The sequence below is a fragment of the Equus caballus genome, chromosome 6 (assembly GCF_041296265.1).
Source record: "Equus caballus isolate H_3958 breed thoroughbred chromosome 6, TB-T2T, whole genome shotgun sequence".
Taxonomy (NCBI): Eukaryota; Metazoa; Chordata; class Mammalia; order Perissodactyla; family Equidae; genus Equus; species Equus caballus.
In genome coordinates, this window is record NC_091689.1 from 38,445,780 (window position 1) to 38,461,967 (window position 16,188).

The 16,188-nt window shown below is 37.0% G+C and overlaps 1 pseudogene; it reads left to right on the forward strand.

The window, feature by feature from the left end:
- The first annotated feature begins 9,655 nt into the window (after nucleotides 1-9,655).
- On the forward strand, nucleotides 9,656-12,754 carry LOC138924610 (olfactory receptor 2T8-like; annotated as a pseudogene).
- Nucleotides 12,755-16,188: the final 3,434 nt, after the last annotated feature.

A 16,188-nucleotide genomic window follows, 5' to 3' on the forward strand; every position in this document is an offset into this window, starting at 1 on the left:
GCTGGTGGCCAATCTTCCTCAACAACAAAAAATTAACTAATATTTAGAAATCAGGCAGAGGAAGAGACGAGCAAAACATTTTAGAATGGGCAGTGTGGAAATTGTTTGCAAAGATGACTGTTAACAGTTTCTCCCATTCTATGTATATATGCTGCTTCTTCCATCCAGAAACAAGCCCTTCAATATGCTCTGGCCATGTGACTTGCTTTGGCCAACAGAGTGTGGCAATTGTCATACGGTACCAATTCTGGGCCCAGGTCATCGGAGGCCTTGAAGCTACTATTTTTGTTCTCTTGGGCTCTAGGCTTCACGTAAAGAATTTCAGACCACAATGTCGAATGATGACAGATGACATAGAGAGAGATAGGTCTCACCAAAACCCAGTCATTCCAGCCTCCAGCATTGTGAATGAGGTCATCCTGCCAGAGCCAAACACCTGGCAAATGCAGCTTTGCATGTGGAACTTACAGCCAGAACATGGAGCCGAGATTAGCTCCTCCTGAAAAGCCCTGTCAAAATTTCAGACTCATGAATTGCAACAGCAATATTGTAGTTACTCTATGCCACTGGATTTTGGGGTGGTTTGATTTGCAGTAATAAATAACAATCAACAAGTGAAATAAAAGGAAAATCAAGAGTTTTTTGTGTTTTTCAAACCAAGCTCTAGATAGTGTCATCAACTATTTGGAATGCTGCTAAGAAACATACAGGAGGATGAAGTCAGCAATATGGCAGAGTGAGCTGTTCCCTTCATCATTCTCCCTTTTGAACTACAACTAAATAGACATTCACTGACCAATGGAAGAAACCCACAAAGCACAACAGGATGCCTGAGAGACACACGCAGCTGTACATCTGAGGGTGGGTGGATTGGCCACTGGGGAAGTGAGATGGGTGAGCACACCCTGCTCTCCCCTGGTAGCCCTGTGCATGCACACAAACACTTTCCTACCTGGGGCAAGCACCTGACAGTGGGAGCACACACCAGGGTGACCATAGGAGGAGCCAGCTGTAACTCTTAGCCTGTGCTTGTTTTCACTCTCCTGGTGGGGAGAGGGAGCCCACCATGCCCCTGTGCCACCAAGGGGCAGCAATAGCTCAGGTCCCAGCGAGGAAGCCCCATCCACCAAGCACAACAGTCCAATGGACTGTAAACAGAGACAGCAGCAGATCTACGTGTTGGGGCAAATGCTTCCCAGACATGCAGATGAGGGCTCACAGTGCTGCTGAGCCCCCAAATAGAGAACATGTCCTGGGCAGCTGTGGGAAGAGGCAGCAGCAGCTTTGAGCCCACTGGCGATCACTTTCTGGTAGAGATGGGGAGCTCAGAGTGCCCCTGAAGCACCAAAGCGTGGTCCATCCCAGCAAGGAAGCCGGGCCTGCCAACGACAGTCCACACAAGTGTCTGAATTCACCCCAGGCTGGGGCAAGCACCTGTAATAGGTCCACAGCTTCCAGCAGATGGAGTGGGGCCAGAAACGCTGCTCCTGCTTCCCCCTAGTGGTAACAGGGGGAATCTGCATCCTAAGAATACCACAAATGTCCTGACAAAAGATTAGCTCATCAAACACCATGAGAAAACGGCTGCAACAATTCAGACCAGAAGGAAAATGACAATTCTCCAGAAACCAACACTGAAGACAGAGAAATACAGAACCTAAATGATAGAGAATTCAAAATAGCCATCATAAGAAACTCAATGACTTACTAGAAAACACAGAAAGACAATTCAAGGAAACCAGCAATAAAATGAATCTCTTCGCCAAAGAGATTGAAACTTTAAAAAATCAAGCAGAAATTCTGGATGTGAAAAACACAATTAATGAAATAAAAAATAATCTAGAATCATTAAGAAATAGAACTGATGTTATGGAGTAAATAGTCTTCTAGAGGAGAAAAATGTAGAAATGCTACAAGTGGAGGAGGAGACAGAGCTAAATTTTTAAATAGGAAGGAATTCTGCAAGAAATATATCACTCAATTAAGAAAAGCAACGTAAGGATTATAGGTATTGCAGTGGGAGAAGAGAGGGAGAAAGGAGCCGAGAACTCGTTCAAAGAAATAATTGCTGGGAACTTCCTAAAGCTGGGGATGGTTTCAGATTTACAGATAAATGAAGCTAATTGAATGCCCAACTTCATCAATGCTAAAAGACCTTCTCCAAGGCATATAATAGTAAAAACGGCCAAATTTAATGATAAAGACAAAATACTAGGAGCAGCGAGGCAGAAGAAAATAACCTACCAATGAAACCCTACCAGGCTTTCAGCAGATTTCTCAGGACAAACCCTACAGGCTAAGAGAGTATGGAATGATATATTCAAAATAATGAAAGACAAAAACTTTCAGCCAAGAATACTCTATCCAATGAACTTTCTTTAAGATACAATGGAGAAGTAACAGCTTTCCCAGATAAGCAAAAGCTGAGGGAGTTCATCACCACTAGACCTCCTTGACAAGAAATAATTAAAGATGCCGTCACACCAGAAACAAAAATGCAAAGGTCTACACAGCTCTGAGCAGGAGATAAATAGACAGACACGATCAGAAACCTGTGGCTCTCCACCAGATCAGGGAGGCAAAGGCTCAATTACAACTTAAAAGAGAATATCTTTCATACAATCCTCACGATAACCACTAAACAAAAAATCAGAGTACAGCCACAATTCACAAAAAAAGAGAAAACTGAGAAATCTACCTCAGAAAACAACCAAAATGAAATGGCAGTCAGAAATACAAAGGAAGAGAAATGATGGAAACAGAGAACAGCCAGAAAACAGAATTAAAATGTCAGCATTAAGTCCCCACATAACAATCACCACTTTAAATGTAACTGGATTAAATTCTCCAATCAAAGAACACTCACAAATAAATAGCCTTAAATCTCAGAAGAAAAATGGATAAATGGCAAGAATAAATAGTTTTACAGGAAAGAAAACATGAATTGCAATTGAGTGAGTGAAATGATATTTAACCTCATTAGAAAATCAGCGAATACAAATTATGTGTAAAACGTGATTTTCTCCATTGTCAAGAGATTGGTAAAACTGAAAGTTTGTCAATTTCAAGCTTTGGTTAGAATGTAGAATACTACATAATTTCATACACCTCACATAACTTGTTAATTTGTGATGGATAAATGCTAAAATTAGAGATTCCTAATCCTGCAGGTGTAGTTGTGAGCAGCAGTACTCACAGTGCTTTCTGTTGACATTTCGAGCAGGTTGGAGCATCTTGTCTGTGTGCTTTGTTTAGCAGCGAAGACCATGGGCCATTAAAGTCTCCCTCCCACTTTTATTCATTGAAGCAGTCATGGGTCCTTCATCCATTTTTGAGGACCTTTAAAGGAGTATACTCACACCTAAATACAAGTTATTTCATGGGTCATTGGTCCCTTAATTACTTAACTTTTTTCCTTTCTGTGTTTTGACTTCTGCTTATTGGGTCCTGGGTCATCCTGTTTTAGAGAGCTCGTGTAGGTTGCCTACAGTCTGTCAACAGATCTTAGAAGAGTATTTTTCATTTGCCTCATCTTTCCTTTCCTTCCATTCAGACCAATTTTGGCCTTGTGAGACCAAGTCCTCACGTTGCTCTCCCAGTTGGGTTCAGACAATGAACAGGTCAAAATGTCTTCATGTGTTGACCCCCTCCAGAGTCTGGCAACCTTAGCAATGAAAACACATCCTTTAACCCTACCAACCCAATTCCCAGTGCATCTCAGATGGTTGTTGTGTTCTATGCAGTGGCATCTCATGTTCCAAACATTCCTCCTCATACCTGAGGTCAAATAGGGTCAGATGGTACCATGGTTCCACATGAGGAATACAGGAAAGTGAGTTGTATGCCTACAAGGCCTGTGCACTAGTTACTTACTCTCTTACCAGATTCACTTTAAAGCTGATGCATTTTGAGACATAGTTAGATGAATCTTCTCCAAAAGTTAAATTTTCCCAAAGTTAAATATATAACTCTCACAAAAATTTGAAATAAATGAATGTCTATTCAAAGTTTAACTTATCCATGAGGGGACAAAGAGGGTGTTACAGCTCGTGCAAAAAGTGTTTGAGTTGAACAGGGCTTTTTATAGACCTCTGAGAAGGCCACACTGAAAAAAAAAATGCTATTTGTTATTTTCACTTTTTCTTGTTGTTTTATAACATAAGAATAATTGATCTTTGTCCTAGGTTCTTGGCACAGAACTCCTAAAAACCTTGGAACTTCCAGAGTGGTAAATGTGATAGGGCTCCTTTTTGTTCTGAGAAGACTCTTGGTGGCCCCTATATAGCTTGACTATGGGACCTGGTTGCCAGAAGACCAAGCCATGATTAGAAGTTTGGAACTTTTGGTCCCATTCCCCAACCTCCAGGGAAGAGAGAAAGACTGTAAATTTAGTTAATCACCAATGGTTACAATCATGAGTAGGTAATTAAACCTCCATAAAACTCCTAAATGACAGTGTTCAGAGAGCTTCTGTGCACAAACACTGATTGGGAGGATGGTGCAACCCAACTCCACGAGGATAGAAGCTCCTGCACTCAAGAGCCTTCCGAAGCTCACCCATGAACCCCTTTATCTGGTTGTCCATTTTTATCCTTTATAATAAGCTGTAATCATTATAATATCATTGTTCTGACTGTTGTGAGTCATTCTAGAAAATTACAGAACCTGAGGAGAGGGTCCTAGGAGCTCTTTGTAGCCAAGTTGGACAGAAGCATCAAAACCTGACAATTGTGACGAGCACCTGAAGGAGGCAGTCTATGGGACTGAGCCCTCAAGCCTGTGGAGTCTGCACTGACTCCAGGTAGTGTCAGATTTGATTAAATTGTAGGCTCTGTGGTTGATGTCAGAGTGTTGGAAAAGAGGTATTGGAAGACACCACACATTTGGTGTCAGGAGGAAAAAACCTTCTCACTGCTTGAGTTTTTGTTTTTTGGCTAAGTAGCACTGGTTGATTTCTTACTTTATTACCAGACATAAATTATTTGCATCTGTACTGGAACCAAATATATACACTAATATGCAAGTTCACAGATTCTTGGCCCTGATTATTAATAAATAGTAAGCCAAACACAGTTGCATTCACCCAGAGAACTAAATAATCTTTGAGCAGTCCTGTTAAACAATGACCAAGTATAACACTGAAAGGACAGACTGCTCTCCCTTTGCTTATTTACTTTTTTAGATAATTTTTCATAACACTTGGGCCAGAATCAACATAAGCCCTGCTTTCAAGACACTTTTTCCCCCATTGGAAACAATCATGGTGATGATAAAAATGAACGTTTATACCGGATTTACCAAGAGCCAGATATGCTTCCAAATAATTTACAAATATTTTATTTAATCCTTCTAATAATGTTACAAAGTAAGCAAGGTTATTAGGCATATTTTATAGAAGAGGAAGAGGAAGCTCACTTATAATGCTAATCCAAGATCATGAAATACATAAGGAATAGAAAAAGGGTTTAAAAAATTGGAAATCAATGAGTTTAGAGGCAATCAAAGCACTGAAGACCAGTTAAGGATAGAGTCAAAATTCAACTTTACATGACTTATTTAAGGACATATTTCTCAACGTGTAACTAACCATCCCTCTGAGTGATTCAAATGCTCCCTAAAGTTTGAGAACCACACACTGAGGTGACTTAAACAAAATTCCTCCATTCTGCTACCTCAGGACAATTAAATATAGGTATGGTGCTTAAAAATATTAACATTGTTTGCATTCTGGTAGAATGCAGAAGTTCATAGATCAAACGGCTGTTTTAAAGATTAAATAAAATGTTTGAAACATATGTAAAATGCTGAGCATATTTGATTAATGAATAAAATCCATCATTATCATCAGTCAGTAAAATGAACAATCTATATTTCAGGCAATTAAGTCACATTTGTTCAGTTCAAGGAGTGGAACTTCTGTTTTGCCTTTGAAAAGGCCTTGCATTCGCTGTTATCCTTAGAGTGCCTCATCTCTTCACCTTCCCATTCGGGGTTATTTTGCCTTTAGGAAAACCCGGGTGTTAAATTAGTTCATTGCATCACTTACTCTTGAGAAACCGTTAAATCTGTGTTCCCCTACCAAAGGTGACTTGTCTTCGAAAGTGTCTTTGCCCCGGGGAAGGTATTTTATAAGTGTAGGAAACTTTAAGTGGTCACTTAGGACTTCGAAATAAGTACGGCCTGAGGCCAGGAGGAGAAAGCAGTGCCCTCAACACTGATGTAAACGCGCATTTGTAGTGAACCTATTAAAAACACCCAGCACCATATGGATGTCTCACGGATTACAACTCTACTATAGTGGTGAGTCTAATTTGAGAATTATTTTTCCTTTATATTAGTAATTTCAAGTGATTCGTATTTATCAAGTGTTTAGTATTCCACATCTGAATTTTGAGTTGCAGAGTAACCGTTGTAAGACTTTATTCACAAATGATACAAAATAAAAGTCTCCCCATTGTCCACATATATTCTGAAGACGTAAATTGTGGGCTGGTCCACCCAAAACCAGTAGGCTAATAGATCTTCTTGAATAAGCAATCATTTCATTCAAATTACTGAGCTCATAAAATAGTGGATTGTTTCAATGAACTGTGTGGCTGTTTCAAGAAATTAACCATGTTATATCAATATCTTCTGGACATAGAGGCACTTTCTTTGTTGAGGGCAGAATGGCAGAAGGAAGAGAAAAGGAGATTGTGGAAGGAAACTCCAACAGTTTATGACGATGATCTCTACTAGAGCTTACAAGTCAGTGCAATGTGGAGAAGGAGACTGTAATCAATTTCCCTACGAGCTTCAGAAAGGGCGTGATTTTGGGATTAATGGACACAGAATTCCTCAAACATTCTCTAAATAAAGGGCCTAGAATAAATAAGAAAAATTCTGGCGGCAAACTATTTTATTACTTTAAGAATAATGAAGAACAGTTTCCTTTTCTTTCTCTGAAGGATGTGATCGTGTACACCTGGAAAACTATCCATAACCTATTCCTGGAGGGGAAGTATTTCTCTCACTTCACGAAAATATATAAGTACATTTAAAAAAAAGACTTCACTCAATTTCAGTCACCTTATTTAATAGCCTAACGTTAATTTGGTCCACAATTGATGTAAAGAAGAAATACTTATAATATTCTCATAATTTGCTGAGTTAATATGGACTTTTAGTTAAAGGCTAAATGTTTCACTTAGCAAGTGAATTCATTTATATAGCCATAAAGCCAATAAATTCTTTATTAAAAATTCTATGTATGATATTTAGTGAAAAAGATCAAGCTGCATTAGTTATGTACAAGAAATTAAGTAATATATTTATATTGACCTTCCTATTAAATTATCTATTATAGTATGTTGAAAAGCCTAATTTACTAAAATACCATACATCACAATTTTTCACAATAGAGGAAGATATCACAGAGTTACTTATTTATTTACTACATTTTCATTTTAAAGAGTCATGGTTCCAAATTTACTGTTATTAATTAGAGACACACGTGTGTGTGTGACCATGTGTGTATCTCTCTATCATCTATCTATTTCATCCTCACATTTCCAGAGCATTCAGTGAAATGATCAAATTGACATTTTGTGCTATGGCTTTCTAGCTATTGTTTATGTGGGAAAAAATAGCAACTAATGATATAGACCAACAAATAAAATTGAAATTAATAATTTTCTTTCAATGTGCAAAATGACTTGGGAAATTACTTCAAAATTCATTCATGCACAAAATATCTTAATTATTTTAGTAATCTGTTAAGAAGCTTTGTAATTTAAAACATATAAATGCAGCAAGGTTAAGTAACTGACTCCTCATCACGTATATAGAAAGTAAACGAAATGATTCTCAAACCAGGAGTTCTGTATCTTGAGCCCAGAGTTCTTTATCCATACATCCCCACATCAATAAGATCAGTCTGAGGGTGGTTTAAAGTTATAATGGAGGTTGAGAGAGCCTGCAGGCAAGGAATCAGGGTCTGTGGCAATAAGAGGAGAAAGATATCTTAAATAATATATAAAACAAGGAGCTGAATGAACTAGATAGGAGGTAGTGCAAATCACCAAGGCTTGGCAAGGCCTAGATTAGGTAGACTGCTTATGTGTCTGGTATCAGTGGTTAAACAAGCCATCGCAAAGGTGCTGGTGTTCCTTTGTGTTGTTGTGTCCATTCAAACGTAAATGTTCACGTGGTGGAGGTAGCAATTTAACGAGCCATTAGAACTGACTTTCCACAGGTCTCTTAAAGAGACTGCCTATGTGTTAGACGGCTCTGCAAGACATGGGCTCTGTCTGCCACCTAATTTTTATAGCATTAGAGTATTCACAAAATCAAACCCTTCGGGTTATAAAGCATCATCACTATCTCTGTCTCTGTAGTAATCAATTACCAATCAATTACCAGACAATTCCAGAAAACAGGCTCAGAGATTACTGTGTCTCTAAGGCTTCGGATGAAATATTTTTGGACTGTCCATGTCAGAAATAAAGAGGTCTGCAAACCCGTCCATAAACAGAAGTGGCAAATTTGTGCATTTTTCTGCTAAGAAAAGAGGAGAATTGGCTCCATGCACCTATATGCTCTTCTGCTCTTTATGAATTTACAAGTTTTGTTCTTAATATGGAGCTTAAAAAATGTCAAACACTAAAAAATCTTACTTATGTTCAGTGCATAATAGCTCTCAACCTGTGAACCCTTCCTCATAAGGCCGTGCTCATTTCTGTGGGCTCAGTCATTTTGTTTGTGTCTCCTAAGAAAATAGATCTGTTTTGCTAAATATTAAGCAACTGTCCTCAGAAGACAGGCCAAATATATAATTTAAGCATTTTAAAAATATTTTTCCTCTCAGATATATTTATACTTCACCTGTGACTGATAATTATGCCTCATGTAATAAGGTTGTTTTAAAACTGCTTCCTTTTCTTTTTAATAACCTTTTTAATCACGAGTACGTTGTTATAGTTATTGCTATGCTCTCCAAGCATTTACTGACATCAAAGATCCTCTCATGCTTGCCTTTCATACTCACCTGATCATTGCAAGTCTCCATGATGGTACATTGTGTCGTGAAACAATGCGTAGGGCATGGCTCCAAGTCCTAGGAAGCTGCGGAAAGAAATGTGCATTTTATTACAAGTGTGATGGAAACAGACTGAAGGTTTCAGAGCAGAGAGTGATGAACTAGAAGAGCCAAGCTTTAAAATCAGGTAAATAAAAACAGTTATTTAACGAGAGGAAGTAACATTTTCATCAATTATTGGGGATATTATGTTCCTTCAGTGGGGAACCTTTGTTATACTCATCTGTTCCCTTCTGTGGCCCTTGTAACCTGCAGTGAAACAGCTGTAATTTTTTGTTTATTAAAAAAGTAACTAATTTGAGTATGTTAAAATTTCCAAAATTTGAAAAGAATTCATCTAAGACTCAAAGAAATATAAATAGTAAATGTTTAAATAAGTGTTTATTTTCTAAAATGGTTAATTTTGGTTTCAGTACACATAAGGAAAGCACAATAGTAATAATTATTAAATAATATAATAAAAGCCAAATTATTTACAATTTTATAATCTTGACAGTTTTTTTCTACTTTTGATTCATTTTGATCTATTATACCAACCAAACAATATATCATTGTGTGAAATACATAGACTAACGTTATTTAAAACATTAAAAGGCTGAGTTACAGAGAAGTGGAATAATAGGTCAAGCAGAACCATCTTAACTGGGATGTAGGGCTTTGAGTCAGGACCTTGGATTCCATATCCAGCACATGTGCAGAAGTTATGAAGCCAAACTAAGGTTTGTAGATGATGAAAGTCCCTTCCTTCTCTATTTTTCCATTTGCAGAATCACACCAGAAGAAATCGTGGAGAAGAGAAACACAACATCAGACTTCATTCTTCTAGGACTCTTTAAACATACAAGACCCCACCTCTTTCTATTCATGGTGGTGCTGACGATGGCCATTGCTTCTCTTATGGGCAATGTATTCATGCTTCTCCTGATTTACTGGGACCCCTGGCTCCACACACCCATGTACTTCCTACTGAGCCAATTCTCCCTCATTGATGTGATGCTGATTGCCACCATCGTGCCCAAAATGGCTGCTGACTACTTGACTGGCAAGAAGTCCATCTCCCCTGCTGGTTGTGGGCTGCGGATCTTTTTTCACTCACACTGGGTGGTGGGGAGAGTTTCCTTTTAGAGCCATGTCCTATGACCGCTACATGGCTGTTTGCCATCCACTGAGATATCCTGTCCTCATGAGCCAGCAATTATGCCTGAGAATGACTTTGGTGTCTTGGTTCCTGGGGGCAGCTGATGGGCTCATGCAGGCTGCTGCTACCCTGAGCTTCCCATTTTGTGGCTTATGTGAGATCAATCATTTCTTCTGTGAGGCCCCCATGCTGCTGAGCTTGGCTCGTGCTGACATATCAGTCTTCGAAAATGTAATGTACATCTGCTGTGTGTTAATGCTTCTGGTCCCCTTTTCCCTCATCCTGACCTCCTACAGTTTTATCATCGCAGCTGTTCTCCAGATGCGTTCTAGAGAAGCCTGCAAGAATGCTTTTGTCACCTGCTCCTCACATTTGGCTGTGGTGGGACTCTTTAATGGAGCTGCCATTTTCACCTACATGAGACCCAAATCCTACAGGTCAGCTGACCTTGATAAGGTCGTGTCAGCATTCTACACTATCTTCACCCCTGTGCTGAACCCCCTCATCTACAATCTGAGGAACAGCGAGGTCAAGGGGGCCCTGAGAAAGGTGGCTGGGGAAATGTGTAAATTTAAAATGACAGCAAACTTAGTCTCATTCTTCAAATTATTCAAAGAGTCTAATTTCCTGAAGTTGTTAACATTTAAACATATGGCAATTCTCTCTCCTTTAATAATGCTTGAAGAGAAAGTTAAATTCTTTGATCAGTATAATAGGAAGTAGTTAAGAATTACGTGAGACTACCGTACTAAGAGAGGCTATTTCTTGAGCACTTACTATTTGCTATGCTCCACACCAAGCAATTTTTATACATTATTTTTCATCCTATTAACAGCTATATAAGTACTTTGACACCCATCTTCTAAGTGAGAAAATGGAGGCATGGGAAACTAATATTGTTCTCAATATCACACAGCAAATAAATGTTAAAATGTGACTCCCAAGCTTGTCCTTTAAGCTGGTATATTTATTTCTGTCCAGGAATTTATTTTAAACACTCTGTTCTATGTTTTTGCTCTGTACATGTTATATTTTCACTGTTTTCGTAAGCAGTCTTTCACAATCTGTTTTATCTGGAGCTTGAAGGCAAACCATTTTAATTCATGTAACTTTTTGTTTAAGTAATGTATATCTTTCCCCGGGCTCTAGTTGTAATTGCAGTGGCCAATCTGTTTTAAAGTACACCACGACTAAATTCTTTCTTGGAATTAATTTTGTCCATGATGCTTAAATGTTATGTTGATTTATGATGGACATGGGGTCCATGGATATGAATTCACATACATAAACATGCTTAGTCTTAATAGAACACTTGATGATAATGAGTGAGCAAACCTGAGTAAGTCAGCCGCCTGTTTCTTATAAGTTATATGGATCACCTCACATCTGCAAATGTCCAGATAACTAGAATTATTTCTCATGCAAAATATGGGCACTCCTCCAGGGTTGGGGGCTTTGAAAAGAGAATAAATAAGACTATTTCTCTATCTGTTGGAGGAAGACGCAAGCCAGATAAGATACAGACAGACACGGTAGAAAGATGTGGTCATCAGAGCCAAATTACAAGCAGAAACTGCATAATAAGTTGGCTTAGAGAATTTTATTATGGAGGCTAAATTTTGTATGTTTGTAACAAATTTAAGAAATAAATGAAATTTTAAACATACATAGAAAAATGAATCCAGAAAGAACTTCCAGGGAAAATAAATCTGCAATATGAGTTTCTGAGAGTTAAAATGGCATTTCAAGTCCACCTCAATTCCAACATGAAAATTTTAGAGCGACATAGGAAATTTCCAGCTTCGTGTTGTGATGCAAGTACCAATACCGTGTGCATATTTGTGGTGGTACCTTAACAGATGCATGTAGATCCTGGGTCCATGTCTAGAGAGATTATTCAGGAAACTCTACACTTTGAGAAGGAATTGAAGATGTCGGAAGAGAGTAGCCCTCTGCTCAAGACTAAGAGTTTGCTTGCCTTGTTTATCATTCTCCTCACCCAGTGTTAGGATGAAAAAAAGGAACATAATTGCTAATATTCTGTCAATTATGCCATCAATATTTTTTGTTTTCTTACAATGAACAAAATTGACACAAATAAACGCAGTCATGAAAACGTCATTATTTGTGCCAGATTCATTTGCCATCAGAAAAATAGATTTTAAAACATATGGATTTGAAAATCATATAAGCCCGTAAAATTTGGTAAGAATAAAATATTTCAACAAGACAACTGTTCAGCCTGACCTATAGGAAGAGACTCAAGCAAACAAAAGAAAATAACAGAATGGCATTATCTCCAAGCAAACACAGACATTAATAAAAGTTGACCAGATGCCTGTAAAAATAACAATACAATTCAGAGAAATAATATAGACCTGTTATCTGATCATAATGAAATTAAATATGAAATCAAAATTGAAAAGAAAATTTCAAAATAGTTTTGGAAATTCTATGTCTGTCTCTTTATTTTTTTGATTGCTTTTCAGAGTTTATACCCTTAGTTTTTAAATAAATGTTTCTGTAGAAAATTTTCAAAAGGCACTACTGATGTGTTTTTTATCGATGTCTGAAAACAGAGGAACATCATGCGGAGGCCACATGTACAAAAGCAGGAACTGTAAGAAAATCTGAAGTGGGGAGTTACCTTGAACATACCATCTTCAAGGCATAATTCACTTACAGCTGATACAGTTTTTGGTTAATGCAGTTAATACAAATCTCAAGCATACAGCTTACAAATTTTACATATGTATATGCTTATGTAACTACAACAAAGATCAAGATTTAGAATATTTCATACTTCTAGTACTCTTGGAGTCTTCCTTTTGCTTTTTCCTAATCAAAAACTCCAAGAAGCTAATCATTATTTGAACATATCATCAATTACGCCATGCTTCTTGCACTCAATACTGTATTTTGGAGATTCATCCATATTGCTTTTTGAGATTCCGCATGTAAGCGAGATCATATGGTATTTTTCTTACTCTGATTTTCCATTTAGCATAGTACCTACAAAGTCAATCAGTGTGTCACAAATGCCTGGGTTTCCTTCTTTATTGTGGCTTAGTAATATTCCATTGTGTGTGTGTGTGTACACACACACATATACTTAATACATATATACATATGAAACAAGTTGTTTGCAGGTGTTTGCTATTGTGAATAATGCTACAATAAACATGGATGTACAGATATCTCTTTGAGATTCTGATTTCATTTTATTTGGATATATACCCATAAGTTGGGTTGTTGGATCTCATGCTAGTTCTATTTTTAATTATTTGAGGAATCTCCATACAGTTTTCCATAGTAGCTGTACCAATTTACATTACCAACAACAGTGCGCAAGTCTCCCTTTTATTCACACCCTCAGCAACATTGTTATCTCTGGTCTTTTTCATGATTGATGTGAGGTGACCCCATTGTGGTTTTGATATGCATTTCTCTGATGATTAGTGACATTAAGCATCTGCTCGTGTATTTTTTGGTCATTTGTAAGTCTTTATTGGAATAATGTCTATCCAGGTCCTTTGTCCATTTTTTCAACCAGGTTATTTGTATTTTCACTATTAAGTTGTAGGAGTTCCGTATGCATTTTTGCTATTAACCTCTCATCACATATTTGAAAATATTTTATATGTTTAGTATGTTGCCTTTTCATTTTGTTGATTATTTTATTGTAAAGAAGGCTTTTAGTTTAATGCCATCCTATTTGTTGATTTTTGCTATTTTTGCTTGTACTTTTCGTGTCATGTCCAAAAATATCAATGTCAAAACCTACATTGAGGTCTTCTAAGACCTTGTCGTCTGAGAGTTTTATGGTTTCAGGTGTTCCATTAAATTATTTCATCCATTTCCAGTTAATTTTTGTGAGTGGTGTAAGATAGGTGTCCAATTTTATTTAATTGTGTGTGAATATCCAGTAGTTCAAATACTGTTTCTTGAAGAGACAATCCTTTTCTCATCAAGCATTCTTGGCTCCTTTGTCAAATATTACTGGACCATATATGCATGAGTCTGTATCTTGGCTCTCAATTCTGTTCCATTGTTGTATATGTTTATTTTTATATCAGTACCATCTAGTTTTGATTAGCATGGATTTGTAAGATTGTGTAAAATCAAAAAATGATTTCCGTTGCTTCCAGCTATGTTATTTTTTCTCAAGATTGCTTTGAATATTCAGCATCTTTTGTGATCCCCATACAAATTGTGAGATATTTTTTCTATTTCTGTGAAAAATGCTATTGGAATTTTCATAATGATTGCATTGAATATATAGATGGCTTTGGATAAGTATTGACATTTTAATATTGACTCACTGATCCATCATTATGGGATATGTTTCCATTTGTTTGTGTCTTCAAATTTTTCTTATAGTTTATAGTGTATAGACTCCCCACTTTGCTTGAATTTAGTATTTAGTATACTATATTCTAGTATTTTCTTGATGGTATTATAAATAAAATTGGTTTTTTAAATACCTTTTTCATATATTTTGGTGTTAGTGCAAAGAAATAAAATTGACTTATTTAAGTTGTTGATTTTGCACCCAACAGCTTTACTGAATTAATTTATGCTAAGAATTTCTTGTTTGAGTCTTTAAGATTTTCATACATAAAATTATGTTACCTCCAAACAGAAAAAAAATTTACTTTAACTTTCTGATTTTGGTGCCTTTATTTCTTTTTCTCAGTGAACTGCTCTGGCTAGGACTTCCAATACTGTGTTGAATTAGAGTGATGAAGATGTGTATCTTTCACTTGTTCATGATTTAGATGAAAAGCTCTCAAACTTTCATTATTGGGATGATGTTAATCACGGACCTTACATATATGAACTTTATTATGTTCAAGTACATTATTTCTTTACACAATTAGTTGAGAGCTTTTATTATAAAAGAAGGTTAAATTTTTTCAAGTAATTTTTCTGCATCATTGAAAGAAGAATAAGATTTTTACCCTTTATTTTACAAATGCGGTGTATCACACTTATTGATTTGCGTATGTTGAGCCATTTTTGTATCCCAGAGACAAGTGCCACCTCGTAGTGATGTGTGATCCTTTAAGTGTGCTACCGAGTTCAGCTTGGTAGTATTTTGCTGAGAATTTTTGCAACTATTTTTGTCAAAGTCATTGGCCTGAACTTACATTTTAGTGTACTTATCTGGCTTTAGTGTCATAGTAGTGCTAGCTGAGTAAAATAAATTCGAGAGTTTTCTTTCTTTTACAAATTTTTGGAAAGTTTCTAGAGGGATTGATGTTAATTCATCTTTACTTGTGAGGTAGAATTCACCAGTGACACAATCTGATCTTGGCCTTTTCTTTGCTGGGCTGTTTGATCACAGCTTCTACCTCCTTAGTCGTTATAAGTCTGCTCACATCTTCTGTTTCTTTATGATTCTGTCTTGGTAGGTATATATTTCTAGGACTTTATCCATTTCTTCTATGCTGTCCAATTTGTTGGAGTATAATTGTTTACAATAGTTTCTTTTGATCTGTGTATTTTTTTAAAGATTTTATTTTTTCCTTTTTCTCCCCAAAGCCCCACAGTACATAGTTGTATATTCTTCGTTGTGGGTCCTTCTAGTTGTGGCATATGGGACGCTGCCTCAGCGTGGTTTGATGAGCAGTGCCATGTCCACACCCAGGATTCGAACCAACGAAACCCTGGGCCGCCTGCAGCACACTTAACCACTCGGCCACGGGGCCAGCCCCTCATCTTTGTATTTTAATGGCATCATTTGTAATGTCTTCTCTTCTAATTATATTTATTGGGGTCCTCCGTTTTTTTCTTGTTAATTTTGCTAAAGTTTTGTCACTTCTGCTAATCGTTTAAAAAAAACTCTTACTTTTGTTCATATTTTAAATTGTTTTCCTATTTTCTATTTCATTAACTTCTGCTCTATTTTTTTAATACGTCCTTCCTTCTGCTAACTTTGGGCTTAGTTTTTGCTTCTTTTTCTAGTTCCTTG